Source organism: Lycium barbarum, chromosome 2 (assembly GCF_019175385.1).
Source record: "Lycium barbarum isolate Lr01 chromosome 2, ASM1917538v2, whole genome shotgun sequence".
In the NCBI taxonomy this organism is placed as follows: Eukaryota; Viridiplantae; Streptophyta; class Magnoliopsida; order Solanales; family Solanaceae; genus Lycium; species Lycium barbarum.
The window spans coordinates 76,540,444-76,552,943 of NC_083338.1; positions in this window are offsets into that span (position 1 = coordinate 76,540,444).

Consider the following 12,500-nt stretch of genomic DNA (forward strand, 5'->3'; position numbering starts at 1 on the left):
CTCATTTCATACTAAAAATCATGACTCAAATTAACTTACTACTCAAAATACCATTATTTCCATATTTGAGCTCATATTCTACTTTCTTCTCTAATCCAAGTCTTTCAACCACTCAATACTTTTAATAACATGAAATAGATGAAAAACTCACCTTTGATTGTATAGGAATGATCTTTGGATGAAGATACTTCACTTGAGAAAACCCCAACTTCAACACAAAAGAAATTCTTGACTTCCACAAACCCTAGTGAGCATCCACACACTTGACTCTCTTGATTCTTGATGATTAATCCTTGATTTCTCTTGAGTTCATGTTGACATGGTATGGAGAATGTTCTAGAGCTCTCTTGAAGTGTGGAGAATGAGAGAAATAAAAAATAAAAACTTGGGGTCCTCTTTTTATAAAAGTTTGAAAGATGCCCGACATGGTTTATACAGACACTTATACGGTCCATATAAGTGACCGTATAATACCATCAGTGAGTGACCCTTCTCTGGACAGGTTATACGGACCCTTATACAGACCGCATAAGTGGCTGTATAACTCACTTTTTCTGAAATTGAGCTCGTTGATTCATTTATCCTCGTGGAACCTTATTAGCACTTGTATAATACTTCATTAACAATCTAAGGATCCTTATAGCTCCTCCTCAACAGAGTTTCCCCTGTAATTTGGCACTACCATCCTATCACAGCAACCTACAATAACATAGCCTTACAGGGCTACAACAACAATGGCAAGAAAACATGGCCACACACGAACAAAAGCATTAAACGAAAGCATTACATACCTTAGGACAATGATGACTCATCTTGAATCTCTTCCAGGGGTGGAAATAACTGCGGATATTTTGACTTCATATCTTCTTCTGCTTCCCAAGTAATTTCCTCTCTGTTATTGTTCCTCCACAAGACCTTAACTGAGGCTACCTCTTTGTTTCTGAGCTTCCGCACTTGCCTATCTAATGTAGCAATGGGTACCTCTTCATAAGCCAACTTCTCAATAACGTGGACATCATCTATTAGCACGATTCTGGAAGGATCTCCAACACATTTACAGAGCATCGACACATGAACAATTGGATGGACTGATTCAAGCTCTGGAGGTAAATCTAGCTCATAAGCTACATGGCCCACCTTACGCACAATCTTATAAGGTCCAATATATCAAGGACTAAGCTTGCCCTTCTTGCCGAATCTTATTACAACTTTCATCGGTGACACTTTTAGAAATACTCAATCATTAACTTGGAATTTCAGGTTTCATCGACGGTTGTCCGCATAAGATTTCTGGCGACTCTAGCCTGTCAATAACCTGTCTCGAATAAGCTTGATCTTTTCTATTGCTTGTTGAATCAACTCTGGACCTATTAATTGTGTTTCTCCAATTTCAAACAACCCAATTGGCGATCTACACTTTCTTCCATATAGAGCCTCATATGGGGCCATCTGGATACTGGACTGATAACTGTTATTATATGAAAATTTGATAAGTGGCAAATGTTCATCCTAATTACCTCCGAAATATAATACACATGCCCGCAGTGTATTTTTGAAGGTCTGAATAGTGCGTTCAGCTTGTCCATCTGTCTGTGGTTGAAATGCTGTGCTGAGTCTTACTTGAGTTCCCAAACCTTCTTAAAAGGACTTCCAAAATTTAGCAGTAAATTGTGCTCCTCTATCTGTGATAATAGATACTGGAACACCATGAAGTCGCACTACCTCTTTAAGATGCAACCTTGCCCAATCTTCTGCTGAATATGTAGTTCTGACTGGAAGAAAATGGGCTGATTTCGTGAGTCTATCAACAATTACCCATATGGAGTCATACTTACGCCGAGAACGAGGCAAGCCTACAATAAAATCCATGTTTATCACTTCCCATTTTCAGGTTGGAATTTCCATAGCTTGTAACAATCCTCCTGGCTTTTGATACTCAATTTTCACTTGCTGACAATTTAGACATTGAGCTACAAACTCTGCTACATCTTTCTTCATTCCATCCCACTAATACATTGACTTAAGGTAATGGTACATCTTCGTCGCTCCTGGATGGATAAAATACCCGGAGTAATGAGCCTCTTCCAGAATATGGTGGCGTAATCCTGCAACATCTGGGACACATAGTCTGCCTCGATACCTAAGAATCCCATCTACAAAAATCTCAAATGATGACTCCTCTTTCTGTGGAAGTGTATCTTTATAGTGACTCAACTGAGGATCTTCATATTGGCGCTTTTCACTTCCATGTCTAAGAATGAAACAGATGGATTATGAACAGCAACTTCTGCATTGCTCGAGTCCATTAAGCGGACTCCTAGGCTAGCTAGCTGGTGAAGCTCACAGACTAATTCTTTCTTTTCCAGTCGAACGTCACACAGACTGCCCATGGATTTATGGCTAAGAGCGTCGACCACCATATTTGCTTTCCCAGGATGATATAAGATACTCACATCATAGTCCTTCAATAGCTTTAGCCATCGCCTCTGCCGTAAATTCAACTCCTTCTGCTTCAAAATGTACTGGAGACTTTTGTGATCTGTATACATATCAACATGAACACTATATAAATAATGTCTCCACATCTTTAGTGCATGAATAACCGCAGCTAATTCAAGATCATGGGTCAGGTAATTCTTCTCATGTTTCCTCAACTGTCTGGAGGCATAGGCTATAACCTTTCAGTGCTGCATCAACACACAGCCCAATCTGACACCGGAGGCATCACAATAAACAACATAACATTCTGATCCTTCTAGAAGCGTCAGGACTGGGGCTGAAGTCAATCTATATTTCAATTCCTGGAAACTGCGCTCACAAGCATCGGTCCATTGAAATTTTGTTGATTTCTGAGTTAGCTTCGTCAATGGTGCTGAAATAGAGGATAATCCTTCCACAAATCTTCTTTAATAACCCGCTAATCCTAAAATACTATGGACCTCTGTAAGCGTTGTAGGCCTTGTCCAAGTCTTCATAGCCTCAATATTTTGAGTATCCACTCGAATACCATTAGCTGAGATAATATGGCCCAGAAAAGTCACAGAACTCTGCCAAAACTCACATTTTGAAAACTTGGCATATAGTTCACGAGTCCAAAGAATTCTAAGGACAGTACGTAGATGATTTGCATGTTCCGCTTCTGACCGAGAATATACCAAAATGTCATCGATGAGCATGATCACAAATAGATCTAGAAAAGGCCTGAATGCATTATTCATCAAATTCATAAACACTGCCGGAGTGTTAGTCAACCCAAATGACATTACCCGAAATTCATAATGCCCATATCTAGTTCTAAAAACCATTTTCTGAATGTCTTCTTCCTTGACTCTCACTTGGTGATATTCTGATCTCAGATCTATCTTTGAAAACCACTTAGCACCCTGTAATTAGTTAAACAAATCATCGATTCTCGGAAGTGGATATTTATTCTTTACTGTCACATTGTTAAACTGCCTATAGTCAATGCACATTCGTAGGGAGCCATCTTTCTTTCTTACAAACAAGACAGGTGCTCCCCGTGGCGATGAACTAGGCCTAATAAATCCCTTCTCGAGCAAATCCTTCAGTTGGGTCTTTAACTCTTTTAATTCTGCAGGAGTCATTCTGTAAGGAGAAATAGATATGGATTTGGTGTCCGGCAGTATATCAATAGTAAAATCAATTTCCTGTTCTGGTGGAAGACCTGAAAGTTCATCTGGGAACACATCTGGGAAGTTATTTACTACCGGGACGGATTGAAGAGTCGGCGGCTTTGCTTCAGTGTCATGAACCCGGACCAAATGGTAAATATATCCTTTTGCAATCATCTTCCTCGCTTTGAGATATGAAATAAACCTACCCGTTGGAGACACTGTATTGCATTTCCATTCAAGCGATAGTTCTCTCGAAAATTGGAATCAAACAATCTTCGTTCTGCAATCAACATTAGCATAACAGGAGGCTAGCCAATCCATGCCCATAATAACATCAAAATCCTACATTTCTAGCTCAATCAAATCAGCTTTAGTCTGATTATCACATACCACAATCACAAAATTTCTATATACTTGTCTAGCTATTACCGAGTCACCAACATGAGTAGACACCTCAAAGGGTTTTACTGGCTCAGGTTTCACCCTAATATGACCAGCAATATAAGGAGTGATATATGATAAGGAAGAACCCGAGTCAATCAATGCATAAATGTCATGAGAGAATACGATCAATATACCTGTAACGATGTCAGGGGAGGACTCAAGATCCTGTCGATTGGCTAATGCATATACACGGGGATGAGGGCCACCTGAACTCGATGCTCCCCCTCTGCCCCTGCCACGGCCTTCTGAAGTCTGGGGAGTCTGCCCTACAGGGTGCACGAGCGAAGAAGAATCAACTACGGATCCTGCAGGCTGAGCCCTATCTCTGCCACTTATCGAGGGACAATCATGCATCATGTGCCCAATCTGACCACAGGCATAACAAGCATCGGAACCTCAGCGACACGGACCTGAAAGAAATCTACCGCACTGGCTACATCGTGCTAATGGTGTGTTACACCTTGAAAATTTCATGTTGTCGTGTAGTGAATGAACCAATGCGAGCTTAAGGGTAACAGGAAGTTCTTAAGACAATAAGACAGATATTTAGTGGTATTAGAATGAATACGTTAAGATTTTGAAGTTATATGAATTGATGAATTGAGGATTGATAAGGACAAGTAAAGTATAAGTGGGGTTTAGGAAAGGTTTCACAAATTATTGCATTAAGGATTGTTGGTAAGGCCTTGAGGACGTGTTATAAGGATGTTTAGATTGTTAATGAAGTATTAAACAAGTGTCAAGAAGGTTCCATAAGGATTGGAGATCAAACGAGTCAACGAGAACAGACTTCGGAAAGCTAGGCATTATACGGCCAAACATACTGGCCGTGTAAAACATACGAACCATATGTCCAACCGTATGTTCTGCCCAGAATGAGGGTCTTCACTGGACCAAACATACGGTCCAGACATACGGTCAGTATAAAATATACGGACCGTATGTTGGTCCGTATGTTCAGGTCGGGACAGATTTTTAAGTTGATATAAGGACCCTCTCTCTCATTTAATTCATTTCATTTCCACTCTCCACACCTCAAGAACACTCTAGAATCCTCTCCACTCTTCTCCCACAAGGACCCAAGAGAAATCTATGATCAACTTTATCAAACCCACAAAATCAAGTGTATGAAACATATCAAAGTTCATCTAAGCCAAGAAATCCCAAGGGAAGAGAGCTAGGGTTTTGGTGCAAGAAGAAACTTTCCACTCAAGGCTTATTCTTCCATTATCTAAAGTGATTTTTATGATCATTCCATGTTGTTTAAGGTGTTGAAAAGTTAAAACACTTGGATTGTAAAAGGATATAGAAAATGGGTCATGAATGTGGGAATGGTGTCATTGTTGAGTAGTAGTTTGGGGGTGAATTATGAATATTGATATGTTGTGATTATAAGTACGCTATAAACGACACTTAGAACATGAGGTAAGTATTATATGTGAGAAAACGCGATTGTGTACTATAACCACAATTATGGAGAAATTGAAGTGAAATTGTGAAATGCAGATAATGTAGATGAATGATGATTGTTGCCTATTATATTATGCATGTTGTTATGGATGTTTTGGAGTTGATATATGATATGGAGAAAGTATTAGAAACAAAGGAAATGCTGCCCAAATGTTCTGTAGCATTAGGAAGCATGTTCATATAATCGATTAACTAATGTTGATGAAAATCCTCTTGAAGGTAGAGACGTGAGCATTGAAGGAGAACGATCAAGCGATAAAACTGGTATATGAAAGAGGTATGTAAGGCTAGCCCCTTCTTTCTAAGGCATGACTCCTATGACATGAACCTTCTGTATTTTCCATAATCTTCCTAAATAAAGGAACTATGAGTCCATGACTTTAATGAGTTATATATGTATGAGATAAAGAAAAGAGATACGACGAGCAAGATAGTGATGATGATAAGTTTAAGTATAAAGAACCCTAGAGTAAAGTAAGATGTCCATGAAGCTAATGATTCTAAGTATGGTTCCATTGATGCTTTTATTTGTGTACACTCACCTTAAAATGTTAGTTCCTTCAAGGTGAGATATGATGTTGATGATTACTCCATAATATAATCGGGGGTTCACAACCTTATGTCACCCCGACATAGCCATAGTTGCCTTCAAGTTCTAATGTATGTTTTGATGACAAATTTATAATGATAATAAGTCATGATATGTCTATGAGATGTATAATAATGTAAGTTTATGATATGCCTATAAGATGTGTAATAATGATGAGCTTATGATTGATTATATGACGATGCGATTCCACTGCGCTTAGTTGGCCAGGCATGTCACCGCGAAGGCAGGCTGCATATGATTCCACCGTGCCTAAATTGCCGGGCATGTCACCACTAAGGCGGGCTGCTATGGTTACACCGAGCCTAGAGGGCCGAGCATGATCACCACTAGTGGGTGGCATATGATGTGTTATATCCCGCGTTTTGTGAAATTGGATAATTCGAGGCAATCGCGGGAAGGCGGCAAGCAAGGCCGCATTTTATCTTGTTTGGCACATGAGTTGCGTATGGAAAATTTAGAAGAGAAAATAGTGAGAAAGGTCAAGGGCAAAAAAGGGGATCCGAGGTATGACTCATGAAAATATGGAGAAACACGAAGGGCAAAAATTGGAAGTTGGGCAAATTATTTTCAAGAATTACAAGGACTAGCCCAAAATATAATTGGGCTTAAATTTTTAAAGCAAAAAAAAAAAAAGAAGCCCAACCGGCCATGCCAAGCAAAAAATGGCCCAAGCCCAAATTTCCTTTTAATTAAACCATGTGGAAATAAATAAAAGGGTGATAAACACCTCATATTTTCATCTTTATCACATAGAAGGATCAAGAAGCTTGAAGAGAAGACCAACAAAGGGGGCATTTCGGCCATACAAAAATTTCCAAGAAAAAGTGACAAAAATTCCTTCAAAAATTATTTCTAACTAAGTAGGGGGTGCTTGACAAGATGGAGTGTTTATTGGAGCAAGAACAATACAAATACTTATAAGTTGGAAGTGTAGTCAAGTGAAGAAGTGGAGAAGAAGCAAGGTGAGAACTTATGCCCTTTTTTTTTTTTCATGTTATGAATAATTATGCATGTTGTAGTATGCAAAGTGAGTGAAATTTGTGAAGAATAGGGAAGTGGGGGTGGAGGCCGTGAGGTGTGGTGCATGATTGTGTGTGTAGAAATTATGTGTTAATCATTTTATCTAATGTTTAGTTATTATTCTTATGAATGCCATGTTGATGATGAAAGTTGAATGACTCTACTAAGGTTGAAGCCGTGTAGGTGTGCTTGATGTTAGGCCGTGTATAAGGCATGTATAATCGTGTGTATGTGTTGAATTGTGAAGGGATAAGGGGCAAGTTGAATTTAATATTTTAGTTGTTGTGTTGTAGATCATATATTGCAAATAAAGACTCAATAAGTTTGGTGAAGTATTGGTGATTGGAAGTTTGTGTAAGTTGGAAATAATGCTCTTGCATGGATAGTATGTAATGGTATTGGTATAATGTTGTTGGAATATATATATATATATATATATATATATATATATTTATGAAGTTGTTATTGTGCTCGTTGGAGTCGGAAGGTGTTGACGATAGTAGGAAATCGTTATAATGTACTTTGAATGGAATATGTGAATTGAATGTTATGTTCTTGCATGAATGAAATGTCATGATATTAGAATGATGTTTTGGAATGTATATATATGGTTGTTATTGGCTTATTAGATGTTGGAAAGTGTTGAAGAAAGTGGTAAATTGATATAATGTATCGTGAGTCGAATATGTGAATTGCTAGGATGATTGTTGATTATGTTAATAGTTTGGCCGGGTTTGAATTCCCGGATTGTGTGTGTCAAGAATTTGGCTATATTGAATGTTGGGAATGGTGTAATTACAGAGGAAATGCTGCCGAAATTTCGGTAGCCAAGTGTTCCCGTAAGATTCTAACTCAAAGTATACTAATGGAAGTTTTGGTAAAAATGACCAATTCGCAGATTTTGACGAGATTGTGACGCGAATTTGGAGTAGCTAAAGGAGCGAAAAGAGGTATGTAAGGCTTCGCCCTTCTTTCTATGGCATGTCTTAGATATAATGAGTCGGGCACGAGCCTCGGGGACAACCCGGTTCCCCGGAATCCGTACCTAAAGTTTTCAACTTTTCGTTCAATTGAATTGAAGTAGAAAGGGTGCAAAATGATGAAAAGACCTCCTAGACCCCTATAACTTGCCTAAGTGGGACCCGATTACCCTAAGACTCATACAAGTAACTCTATGACACGTAATATGGGTAGATTGTATACGCTACCTCGTCCGGCCCGAGGTGGGCCCGATACTCTCGGATTTTCCTATAGTCTTGGTTAACGTACTTGAAGTGAATCTAAAGGGGGCCTTTGATCCTGATTCCGTCACCAAGTAATAAGTGTTATGACTACCCCAACGGGAGTGCCCTATGATGATAATGATAATGACAATGTCGGGCAAGAGAAGGTAGCTATGATAAATACGACCGGAACGACCCTATGACTAAACCAAGTACCTTATGTAAACATTAAATTGATAAACTAATTTTCTAAATCGTATTTATACCTTCTAGTTATAATCTTATTTTCTAAGATTCCAAAACCTATGACTGTCACCTAAAATGCCTGCGATTTCATTTTTGGTTACTGTAACACTATTCTCCGTTAATAATCTCACTTTAAAATACTTGTTCCTTCTAGGTGAGACAAAGCTATCACTAGCATTTCGTACTGTAATCGGAGATTACCGACCTTACGTCACTCCGATGGATACATGATTTTCCTTGGCTCTCTTGTGTGCTTATAGGATATATGTATGTAAAGCGAGTAAACGTGTATGGATATGTATGTATATTAGATAAAGAAATTGTATATGAGACATGTATATGCATAAAAGAGGAGTAAGCGTATATGTATGTGTATATGGGGAAAAAGGGAAGGGCCACTGCTATATCACCACCTGATTCAGCTGGATTCCATCCTGGACGCGGGATGCCCGGACGCGGGATATGGGATGAGCCGTACGCGGCGTCTGTATATATATATATAATGTGTGATACATGTGTGATGTAATATGTTGGGTTATCGTTGGGGAGGGGATTGGGGGAGCCGATTGTATTCGGCGTCTGTAAATGTAAGCAAAAGATACCGTTACTGAAACGTACTGTTTTATTTCTGTACACGAGAATAAGTAAGATGAAAATGTTGAGTCCTATGCCTATGAAAAGAAACGTTTCAAGGATGGAAAGGCAAGTCTACATGACAGCCGGCCCGAAAAGGGGCCTCCCTACATACAGGTTATGTTCTTGCCTCGTTATACGCGCTATGACTCTGTGATATTATTATTGATCGTACTTTATGTTACTGCTTGAACTGTTTTCCATGCCTTACATACTCGGTACATTATTCGTACTGACGTCCCTTCTTGTGGACGCTGCGTTTCATGCCGTGCAGGTCAGCAGGTATACGGACCAGATTCCTAGTGCCCTATCAGCAGCATTCGACAGCGCTCCAGTTGTTCCGGAGCCTTATTTCACCGGTACTATTTTGTGTATGTATTTTCGGGCGCGACAGTACTCGGCCCTTTCTCTGTATAAATGTACTATGTCTAGAGGCTCGTAGACAGATATACACAGTCAGCTATGTACAGTTTAATGTATTTTATTCCGAATGGTCCGCGTTCTGGTGTAACGCGATATTAGAAAGTTTACTGCAAATGTTAATGTTTAGAAAAAAAAAAATATGGCACTGCTTATACAGGATAGCTAAGGGGTGCTCGGTACGAGTATCGGGTACTCGTCACGGCCCCTGGTCGGGTCGTGACAGAAGTGGTATCAGAGCAGTTCGGTCCTAGGGTTTGTCTACGAGCCGTGTCTAGTAGAGTCTTGTCTATGGGTGTGTAGCGCGCCACACTTATAGACGGGAGGCTACAGGGCATTTAGGAAATGTGACCTTCTTTGTATTCTGAAATCGTGCGATAGAGCTATGTTACCAGGCTTCCATGCTCCTTTTCTAAAACCGATGTTATGGTTTCAGTAATGCCGCCGAAGAGAAAGGCTACGACGGCCGAGAAAGCCAAGGGGGTGGCGGCCCGCAGAGTTGAACAGGAGCTAGACGAAGAAGAATCTCACAATGAAGCTCCCCCTCAGACTGTTCCTGCACCCCCTGCACCGGCAGAGCAGGGAAGAGCTCCAGCTCCAGCCCCCGCAACTCCAGTTCCACCGCCAGCAGCTCCGGGCCAGCAGATGGCAGAGGCCATCCAGTTATTGACCCAGCTAGTCGCCGCACAAGCTCAGCGGCAAGATGTGGACACAGGCGGCAGGGCGGTAAGCGCAAGGGCCCGAGACTTTATTACCCTTAAGCCGCCAGAGTTCTATGGATCGAAGCTAGAGGAGGACCCGCAGGGTTTTATAGACGAGATGCTGAGGACTCTGAGGATCATACATGCTTCGGATACGGAGTCCGTAGAGTTGGCTTCATACAGGCTGCGGGATGTGGCAGTTCTGTGGTACGGTAACTGGATATCATCGAGGGGAGCAAATGCACCCCCTCCGGTTTGGCAGGAGTTCACTGAGGCTTTCCTACGACATTTCCTACCACCAGAGGTTCGACGGGCTCGAGCCGATATGTTCTTGAACCTGAGACAGGGAAATATGAGCGTTCGAGAATACAGTCTTCGTTTCAACTCGCTAGCCAGGTATGCCCCCGCCCTGATAGCTGATAGGGGAGACCATGTGCACCGGTTTGTAAGTGGGCTAGGGCCACATTTGGTTAAGGAGTGTTTGACGGCCTCACTCCAGGACGGGATGACTATTACCCGCATCCAGGCCCACGCCCAAAATCTGGAAGAGCAGTATCAGCCACGGAGAGAGGAGAGCTATTCAGAAAGGGGTTCCAGAAAAAGAGGCAGATTTTCCAGGGCTAGAAGCGAGTATAGAGGGGGGCAAGCACAAGAGCAATCCAGGTATTCAGGCCAATCAGCGGCCAGTGCCCCACCTCGATTTGTGGATAGGGGATTTGATCGCCCTACTTATTCAGGACTAGGTCAGGGTGCCAGAGCTTCGGATTCCCAGTACAGAATTGATTCCGGCAGGACGGGGATTCCCCCACCACGATGTGCTCGGTGTGGCAAGCCACACTCTGGGCAGTGCTACTTAGACACCGGTGGTTGTTTTTCCTGTGGTCGGACTGACCATTTTGTACGTGATTGCCCGCTAAAGGATGGAGGAGGCCAAACTCAGCCAGCCGGATCAGCGATCGGTTCGACATCGACCGTGCGCCCTCGTGGACAGACTTCTCAGGCTCCAGCAGGCCGCGGCCGAGGTAGGGGAGGAGCACCTAGTTCAGCCGGTCCTCCGCACCGCCTATATGCACTGACAGGACGACAGGACCCTGAGCCTTCCGCAGACGCGGCCACAGGTAATTTTTCAGTATTTTCTGTGATAGACGTGTGTTAATTAACTCAAATTTTATTTTTCCCTATACTGTCCTCTGTATTACTGAACACACTGAGAATTTGGACGAAAGATGGTCATACGCATAGGTAAAAAGGCGAATACGGGAAATTGCGAAGGTCAGAACCGTAAATGAAGGAAAAGACGTGTGACGCGGACGTTTCGAAAACTGCCGAGACCTCAACTTGTACCATATTATGTGACATAAGTAGTACGGGGAAGCGGAAGTAAAAATATTGACGCCGAGATATCGGAATGCATTAAAGTTCTAAGGTTAAGCGTGCTCAGGTGGGAGTAATTCCATGATGGGTGACCCCCTGGGAAATATGCTGAAAATTTCATAAATGAAGAAACAAGAGACGAGTGTAAAATTAGGCAGCCCAGAGTAAGTTGGGGTGTGGAAAGTGGTTAGAAACCCCATACGAGCCATATAGGCTGAGACGGATGAAGCTAACAGAAAAAGAAAAGCCATGACAACAGAAAGCCTTGGGAATGAAGGAGAAAAGTACAGGTGTCGCAGGGTGGGACCAATATTGAGTCCACACTGTCTAAGGCAAGGAATTCCTAATATGGCGACATACAGTAACATGTATAGTGAAGGGATAGACGCAGCAGACTCCACGGAGGAAGGAGCACAACGGTAAAGATCGCTGAGGGCAACCTAAGCCTCTAAAAGGGACATGCTAAGCGACATGAAGTATCTACAAAGGAAACCTCCCCGAAATAATGTGATACGCTATGAGGCCAGTTCAAAATTCGAGGACGAATGTTTTAAAGGGGGGGAGGATGTTATATCCCGCGTTTTGTGAAATTGGATAATTCGAGGCAATCGCGGGAAGGCGGCAAGCAAGGCCGCATTTTATCTTGTTTGGCACATGAGTTGCGTATGGAAAATTTAGAAGAGAAAATAGTGAGAAAGGTCAAGGGCAAAAAAGGGGATCCGAG